This window comes from Malus domestica, chromosome 09, assembly GCF_042453785.1.
Source record: "Malus domestica chromosome 09, GDT2T_hap1".
NCBI classification, from domain to species: Eukaryota; Viridiplantae; Streptophyta; class Magnoliopsida; order Rosales; family Rosaceae; genus Malus; species Malus domestica.
This window is the reverse complement of record NC_091669.1, coordinates 2391561-2401648: the sequence shown is the minus strand read 5'-3', so window position 1 is coordinate 2401648 and position 10088 is coordinate 2391561.

Below are 10088 nucleotides of genomic sequence, written 5' to 3'. Positions count from 1 at the left end.
TATCTACGTGTACGTGCTATAGTTCAGATTTATTATTCCCACTTGCTCCTTGTTCAGAGAAATTTTTCTTTATGCTCATAACATAAGTGGTACACATTAGGAAAAAAAAGTTCATCTATCTAGATGAATGCCTGTGAGGGATGAAATTTTTTGCCAAATTACCATACTAACCGAATTACCAACCCTACCATACAGAAGTTGTGCCAAAAAATTTGTACCATTGGTAATGGTACGGTATTTATACCGTACCATACATTTTCGGTACAATATTGATACTTAAAACTATTACCAATGGTATACCCTACCGTACCACCACTATTAATATTATACCGTTTATTTATTCATTTTTATATATAATTATGTATTATTATCATTATGTATGCATTTTATATATTTTTTTCCTAGTCATTTATCAAATCATCTCACCGTTTAGCCTCTACTTTCCCAATAAAAAACATAAGCCTTCTTATTCTGCGACTCTTCATTTTTTCTCTCATCTAGCCATCAGCTTCATCTATGTTGCTCCCGTTCCGAAGATTCTCTCTCTTCGCAATCCATCTCATCTTCTCCTTCATCAAATTGAGATGTCTTTCTCCCTAGCTTCGTCTATCAAGTTAATTTTTGTACAATTTTAAATAATGTAGAAATGGAATTTAAGAATCTTTGAGGTATTTTTTTTCTGGGATGTTGGGTTCTTTCAGCAATTCTTCTATTTATTTACTTCTTGTTTCTTAAATGAATCTCTATAAAATTCTCATAATTAAATTAAAAAGTTTTAGAAAGCCAAAAAAAGTGGCCAAAACACGTTTGGGCCTTGAATTGGGTGGAAAAAGAAAAAGAAAAAGAAAATCAAATTTTGGCCCAAAACAAAGTGGTAATTATCATCACCATACCATGCCGATCAAACTATTTGGCATGCCGAAATTCGGTATACCGAAAGTTTGGCACGGTAATGGTAATAGATTTTGTCATATCATAAGGTTGGTACATGGGTTTTGGTATGGTAATTGTACCAATACTACACCTACCCGTGATAAATTACAATCCACCACGGATACTGTGTTCATTAGTATTCTAGATGTAATAAAAAGTCTCAGTTTCTACGACAGGCTATACCCGTTGTCAATTGCAATATAACCATGGATTGTACCCTTGGTGGATTGGGGTTTAACACCACATGCTATGACCATTGTCGATTACTAATTGACCACAGCTAATGCCCGTTATAAATTATTTTCCAAAAATAAAAAAAATAAAAAAAAAACTATTTAACAAATATATATATGTTTATACCATATTTAGGGCCTCGTATATTTGGGCCTTGGGCCTTGTATTTGGGCCTCACACTAAAGCCCATACTTTGTAAAAGAGGAGGAGCCCCTTATTCTATAAAAGGGGACTCCTACCCTCATTCTAAAGGAGGCAAAAGAGCCAAGCCTAAGAAGGCTAAGAGAAGCTATCATTACATTCAGGAGAGACCTCACACCACCGAGGCTCTCCTCTCCCTTCTCTTCTTTCTCCTCCGGGGGACTTCCCCCAAACACTTGTATCCATACAATTACAGAGAAACAGAATCAACTATCAATGTGGACGTAGCCCAAACCTTGGGGTGAACCACGATACATCTTGTGTTATTTACATTTTATGCAGATTCACGGTCGGATTTACGTTGTTCCAAGACCTCCGGTTTTGTGCATCAACAATATATATATAGACACTCAAAAAATCTCATTTGACACTCCAAACTTTCTATAATTAAAAAAAAAAATACACTTATGAGGAGTGTAGAATAAAATTTTTGGAGTGATAATAACAGTTCCCTATATATATTTGTATTTATATATTTTAGTACATAATAACCAACAAAATTGCATAGGTAGCTGTTATTGACACCCTCAAAATCTCAATCCACACTCCTATATTTCTGATTTATCTATTTTAATTATTTTAATTTGATTTCCAAATTTGCCCTTATATTGTTTTTAATGTGCCTAGAATTTTGGAAACCTCATTAAGTATAATTTTAATGACTAAAATAAATTGGTGAGAATTCTTGGACTTTGAGCATTTTAATTTTTTTAAAATTTTTTTGAAAGCCTCATTAATCTTTCTTTTGGAATTGATTTTGCTGACGAAAAAAAATTGGAGGGATTTTTGGTAGATTTTTCCAGATTTCCTATGAAACAAATAGCATAACAAATGCCACAAATAGCATCTTTCTTCCTTCTTTTCAACAAAATAAAAATGTTGCTAAAGGCAAAAAGTATTCCTTCTAAAATATGACATAATAGTTGTGGCTATCACAGTTCATATCTTGAACATCATAACAAGGAAATTTCTCATTTTTTTTCTTCTAGAATTTTAACCATGTCAATGCAAAATTAAATAATTCTAAACATAGCATCCAAACATATATGTATCAGCAGTTGCCTCCACATCTCAAACCAAGCTTGAAGCCTGTTTCCATTTCCTTGATAATCAAACTCTAATCTTCAATTGCCTCCACATCTCAAAGTTACAATATTCAAGTGGCGGACCCTAACGAAAATATGTTCAAGCGACAAATTTTTTTCAATCAGATATCAAATATGGAATTGGGCATCAAATGTACTCAAGAAGGACCAAATGGGTCCTCGAGCTATGCGCCACCAGCACGCGCTGCCGCACGAGGTGGTTGACCGCCCCGATTTGTTCGAAAATTCACCTAACTCCAAAATTTCTCAAATTATACCAAAATAAAGATCTTGAAGAAGGGAGTAAGTTTTATACATGGGTCGAGGTCTAAGGCCTGATAATACCACGATCCATCGGAAAACCCTAAAAATGGTGCACTTTGATTCATCCTCTTCGTTGCTCTGTTCACCCCAAACTTGTTTGGGTCATGTTCCTGGGCTTAAAGGGTGTTTGTGGGTGGTGGTGGTAAAAAAAATAACTTTAAAAAATGGCAGATCACCAATGCAGGACTCATGAACTCGCCGAAGGAGTTCATCATGAAATTAGAGTAAAACTGAGTTGAGTTTAGGTGAGAATTGAAGAGGGGAGGTTGATGAGTCATGTGGTGGTGATGGATGTCTCCAACTCGTCGAAAAATTGACAAAAAAAAGGAAGCAAAAGTCGCCAGAAACCGGGTCCTGCGGGTTGAGGGAGGATTCGGCTCTGTTGGTTCTATCTTTTCTGATTGGTCAACCTTCCTCCCATTTCTGATTAGTCCATCCTCCCATTAAATGGGCTTTTCCCCAATCTGATTGGTCCCTCTTCCAAATAAAAATAGTAAGTTTTCATTTAGAGAAATTCCTAAATTAACATTTATCTCCAACTTTCGTCACTCATAACTTTGTTATAGCTCCGTTCGTGAACGGCTTTTGCCTACACGTTCGTATGATTGATCTTTTTTGAAAACATTAATTTTGAACTTGAAAGGTCTACAAATTTTAAATGATTCTTTTCAAAATTTCAAACTTTGTAACTAAGGAATTAAAATTCTAAATTAACTAAATTAAATTAAATTTGCAAAAAATAATATAAAATTTCGCGAATACAAAACATGGAAATTATAATAGTGAAATCCAAGAATGTGATTTCATAGTAGCAGCCTAAGCCGAGGCCCAAGCGCGTGCTACAAATGGCCAACTACGTTGAAACAGGGGCTCACGAACCACATGTAAGAGGTCGAAAACGTGACAGCTGCCATATTAGGCCCAGGGAATGAGGCCTAAGCCACTGCAGCAGGTCCAGGTGCACGGAAGACCAGCAGAGCTGGCCAACCAGCAAAAAGAACCCATGGGCAGACGACTAAGGACCAGCTCGTTACCAGTCGAGCCCAACTCACTACTAGCTAGGCCCAGACCCATGAAGAGCAAGCACTAGCCCAGCACGCAGCGCAGGCCCAAGGTCTGATGGCCCACGCGCGCCCCTGTGCACCTACGACCACCCAGGCTGACATGCCCCAACCCCGATATCCTCGAATACTAGGGTAGGCACATGCTGGCTGACACCTAAAGGTGACGAAGCCATTTTAACATGCATGCAAGTGGTATCAGTAAACAAAAGTGACTAAAATATGTAACTATAAAGAAATACGCAATTAAGGAAACGTGTTCAGAGCCTACAACTAAGCAAGAATAATGTGAAAGAATAATTATAAAAAGGCACGAACAAGGGAAATGGGCCATACACTGAGAAGACTCAAAGATACCTATACGGAAGTGCCCTGACGCCGGGATCGTACGTCTCGATTCTAAATCCTGAAGGGGGCGCAAGAATGAAAGGGTAAGTGGACGATAATTTATAATAATAGTAGTAATAATACAAAAAACGTTTTCTTTTTCTGAACATATTAACTCTCTGTTTTGAAAACCCATATAATACTACATAATAGTTTTTTTGGAAACTCTAGCATGCTAAAAATTTTGTAACGATAAAATCCTCTTTGGAAATCGATAGTAACACCCGAAGGCAGATATGAGAATCTCGTAAATAAACTCTGTGATATACTCAACTAGGGGTATCATAGTCGCCCGAAGGCATAATCATCACCTGGAGGTGAAGTTGTACGACTCTAGGTTATGCCGGTGAAGAAACATGGTAGGTCCCATCACCCGAAGGTGAAGCTATACGACTCTGGGTTACGCGAGAGAAGAAAATATAACTATAAACATAACATACCGACACTAGCCGTGGCTATTAAAGTTGTCCGACACTGGTTTCGCCAGTAAAGCTGGGAGTATGTCATAAATATCCTCAACTGTGTCCTATGGCCATAGACGTCTACATAGTCAGGTTGTGTGTATGTGTTGTATGATAACCCACTAGATAAGTATATAAAACATATCTCAAATCTTATAAATCCATAAACGTGATTTCCATAAATACGAGTTCTCATAAACATTAAACCAATGGATTATAAATAATTCTTCAAAATCTATTAAGATAATTCATAAAGACTTCGTGAAAGCAATATAAATCAAATATGAAGCATAAATAATTCATAAAATGTAGAATTATAAAAAATATTATTTTCATGAATGCAAGCCTAATAGTTATGAAAACATGCAATTTGAGAAGGGGTCCACTCACAGGTACTTGCAAGGTTACTGACATTCAGACATGTAAATAAGAATTCGCCAATGCTAAAGAGTACCTAAGCATAATAGAGGCCCATTAGTAAAAACTTAATTAAAACATTTGAATTTGGAGAAACAGACAGCAGATTCAGAATCAGCGCGTCGAATTACCCTACGAGAAGTCCCGGGTAAATTTTGTAAAAAGTCAACGAAAAGTCAACAGTTGACCCAAAAAGTGAATCGAGACACCGAGCCGGTCAACCATATTAAATCTTTATAATTTCACTAAATAGATGTCAAAAACGGACTCAAGGCGTCGAAATTAGTCTAAGAAGGTTCGTGAGAAAATATCATAAAAGTCAACACAAGGAATATTCCAAAGAATATTCTTGGAATATTCTGGAATATTTCAAATCCATTTGGGAATTGGGTCGGGCCGGATCCCAGGGTGGATCTGGCCCACGAATCTAGGCTTGGGCAGGTTTCACAGATCCGGGTCACTAGGTTAGGCCAGGTTTGCTAGGTTAGATTAGGTTGACTGAGTTGTTGGGTTGGGCTAGAACAATGGCCCAAAGGTTTTGGCCAGAAAAATGGTCTGAAACTTGCGGACTTCGCCAGAAAACTAGGGAGTTCATCCTCGAGTGATTTTTGCACCTAAACGTCGTCACAACACGTATACAACTCAAAAATTGAATCAGAACATCAAAAGGGTAGAGATTGAAGGTATTTCGAGTTTTACCTCGGTCGAAAGAATTTGAGAACTTGTCGTAGTTCTCCATTTCCTGTTTTCTCTGATGTGAGGTCCGAGAGTTGCTCGAGTTTAAGCTCTGGGCTCGTGAAGGAATATGGGACGAGCTAGGGGTGGTTTGGGTTCCTTGGATTCGATTTCAGCTTTAGAGATGTAGGTTTCGACCGAACTTTGTCACTTTAGCCCTGCATGTCGATGTATTGTATGTGTTATTGATTGGTGTGATTGTTGGATGGTGTTGGAAAACATATGTGTGGGTGAATGGCAACATGACTAGAGAATATTACTGTGCTTCGTTTGTTATTTGATATGTTACATGGTATGGATGAAGGTATTATATTGAGACATATTTATTTATGTGATGATTGTTCAAGGGTAGTGAAGGACGAACTATGAATGGCTTGATCCCTGTTTATGATACGTAGGCAATCTAATGAGGAGGTTAGATGCAGCCATAAAGTATACGAAAAAAATTACTATGCTTTTGGATCGTGAGTTGTGTTTGGCCCGTATCCTGGAAGTAGGGTATGGTAGATGTACAGGTATTTGGTGACGTCACGTGTCGATTCTAAACGAATGTCCAAATAGGGGCTTGACACATTCCTTGATACTTAACTACAAAAACCAACACCAAAATCAGAAAAACTTACAAAAGTTGCAATCTAAATTACGACAACAGAAAATAAGAGGGAATTTGGCTAAAATGATCATTTTTTACCCAATCACTGAAATTATCAATTTTTCAGTATGTTGTCGATATTTGATTTTGATAAGTTCAGAAATTGAGAATTGAGATATGATTTCATACCATTTTAACCACTTTCCCAAAACAATAACAGATTAGAAACTGTGGAAAAGTGAGACACTCATAAATTTGAAATAAAAAATAAAGAGATTCATAAAACAAGCAACACAAAGTTTGATTTTCCCTTACGTTGTTAGTGATCATGCAAGATTCTTCTCTGAACTATGGGTTTTAGCATAGCAATTATATTATATTAACTAAAAGAGAAAAAGAACTGAAACACTGTTCCTTCGACAATGTTCTTCCCATTTTGCCCTTCAGTTGCTCTTCAAGTCTTGCTTTTTTGTGTACATTACACATTAAAAGGTCGGTTATAACCTTAGGTGTCCAATAAGTCTCTCGACTTCTTCCTCAGAAACCGCAGAAATCCAAAAAGGAAAAAACTGTGCTCTGCAACACGATTGACGATTTTGATTCCGCTTCGTGATATATGTTCGATCTTTGCTTCCTTATCTGTTCAATCTCCTCGCCGCCCCATCGTGCTCCCAATTACTGTAGCCTGTGACAGGTAATTAAATCTCACTTTTTCTCAAATACCCAAAAGCCAAATATTTGATTTTTTTTTATTAAACTCTGTTTACTACCCTAATGTTTCGTGGTTTTCAACATTTAGTACATCAAGTTTTTTTCATCCTAGAGTCATACCTAAAATGTTAATTTTGGGACAGTCTCATACATCCGTTAGTCAAACTGTTAATTATCCCATTAAGTGATAACGTGGTGCCTATGTGGACAATGACTGGGTGCCACGTCTCATTAAAAAAAAATTAAAATAATTAATTAAATATAAATTAAAAAAAAACCCCATCCTTCTCCCCCGCCCCCCCTAGAAGAAGAAGAAGAAGAAGAAGAAGAAGAAGAAGAAAAAAAATCGAATTTGTAACCCAGAAGAAGAAGAAGGAAGACAGGTGGGTCGTGTTCGCGGGACGAGGGAGAAGGCAGGTGGGTTGCAGGGGGGAGGGGGACGAACTGGGTTTGGGCTGCTGTTTTTTTTCTTTTTCTTCTTCTTCTTCTTCTTCTTCTTCCCATATTCAGTTTTTTTTTTCTTCTTCTTCTACTTCATCATTCTTCCTCCTTCTCCTTCTTCTTCTTCCTCTTCTTCTTCCTTCTTCTTCTTCTTTCTTCTTCTTCCCAGATTCGGTTTTTTTTTTCTTCTTCTTCTTCTTTTTCTTCCCAGATTCGGTTTTTTTTTTCTTCTTCTTCCTTCTTCTTCTTCTTCTTCTTCCTCTTCTTTCTCTTCTTCTCCCTCCTTCTTCTTCGTCTTCTTCATCTTCTTCCTCCTCATTCTTCTTCTTCTTCTTCTTCTTCCCAAATTCGGTTTTTTTTTCCTTCTTCTTCTTCCCAGATTTGGTTTCTTTTTCTCCCTTTTCTTCCTCCACCTTTTTCTTCTTCTGGGTTGGGTTGGGTTGGGGGAGGGGGGAAGGAGGGATGGGTTTTTTTTTTAAAACTTTTATTTAATTAATTATTTTAATATATTTAATGACACCTGGAGTCCAGTCATTGTCCATATAGGTGCCACGTCATCACTTAACGGGAGAATAAACAGTTTGACTAACAGATGTATGAGATTGTTCCAAAATTAACACTTTAGGTATGACTCTGGGACGAAAAAAACTTGATGTACTAAATGTTGAAAACCACGAAACATGAGGGTAGTAAACAGAGTTTAACCTTTTTTTTCTTCTTCTTTTTGTTGTGCTTAGTTACTTCTTTGTTGAAATTTGGTGGTGATTTCGGTGGTTCGTGTAATCATCTTTAATAATTTATAATCAGATTACAGAAAAGAAAAACATACCTGTAAATTTGGGGAAGAGAGGAGTGAAACAACTAGAATTTTGGGAAGCACTGTGCTTCTGGTGAGTTTTACAACTTTCTCGGTGTGGGTGTTTCAATTTCGTTTTTGTGATTTTGGATTTGCATATTTGTTTTTGTTCAAATTTCCTTTTGTGGTTATGGGGGTTTTTGTTTATCGATTCTCTCACTCATCTCTTAGCTCTCTCTTTCTCTGTCACTCACTTTTGAGGTATATGCCGTTGGATTCGTTTGCTGCTGCTAATCTGCAGGTAAAGCTTCAATTTCCATATAAAGTTTCCATTTTTCATGATTTCTAGAATTTGGGTTTTAAACAATGGAAATACTGCTAGATTCTTATCATTATGTGCAAATTACTGGTGATTTGGATTGGTGCCTGAGATTTAGAGAATGGCTCGCAGCTTTAATTTCTTTTTCCTTCATTATTACTGTTTTCAAATTTTTTATTGCTGGGTATTGATAATTTGTAGTCTGTGAGAGCTTCAATCTGTTGGAATTTTGAATGGTTATTTCTTCATCAGAATTTGGGTGGTCCAAATTTTGAATTAGAAGAAACCCATTTGATTAATATTTTTGATGGATTCTGTGTTTTCTTTATTATTTCTTCCCCAGTTGGAAAGTGGAAGCCCCAACTTTGAGCTCAGAGCTTGAATTTTTCAATCATTCGTTTCTCTGCACAGTCACTCTTGATGCTCTTTCAGGGGAGCACTACATATTTAAAGGTGATGGCGGTATGTGATTCCCACTCCACTCCACATCATCTTTTTTTTTTAATTTTTTTTAATTTTTTATAATCTTAATGGGTAATTTTCAAACGTTTTGTAGTAATTTTCCAGCACTATCAAGTAATTCTCCATTTAATTGCTTCATTGAGGTTTTTTGTTTCTCTTTTTCGCTCTTTCATCAGTTCATTGGCGCTGATGTTGGGCTTAAGTAAATGGGAAATCATTAATTAGCACTGTTCAAGATATAGTTCTGTGTTTTGGGATTTGTGAAACGATTTGGCTAATGAAGAGAGTGATTTTTTGTATATAGATTACACACATGTGGGCTGATCTATTTTTCTAATAAATTTCCCATCTGTTTCAGGGAGACTCAGCTTGGAAGGTCCAGAATTGATTGTAAGGGATAATCTGCATACATCACATGACGGGGAGAAATTCTTTCCAGCTGAGACATCAAGGCTTCGCGGGGAGTCATCTCCAAAGCTTGTTCTCTTTTTTTTTTTTTTCAGCATCTGGGATAGGTTGCAGATATCAACCAAGGTTTTTGCAGTCCAAGTTTTGGTGCAGTGCCTTGGTCAGACAATAAAAGCAAAGAGGCTTATGATGAATTCACTGCGAAAAAGTTCCAGATTTCAAGTGCTAATCCTAACCTTGAGGACAAGGTTGTTTTTCAAGGGGGGAGTAATGATATGATCTGTAATTAGTGATTAGCTTAATCACTATTAAGGGTTTTAATCTTGGGATTATTAGGCTTATTCCTGTTTTAGTGAAGTTTGTTATAATTAGCTAGCTGGCATGATGAGTTGTGACTTGTATAAGACTCAAGAGCACTAGCTCTCACTATTGTAATCAGATGAGAATTTACACAAAAAGAAATATAAACAAAAATATTGGAGCTCCGCTCCTTCTACCTTCCTCCTTCCCTCCTCCTCTCG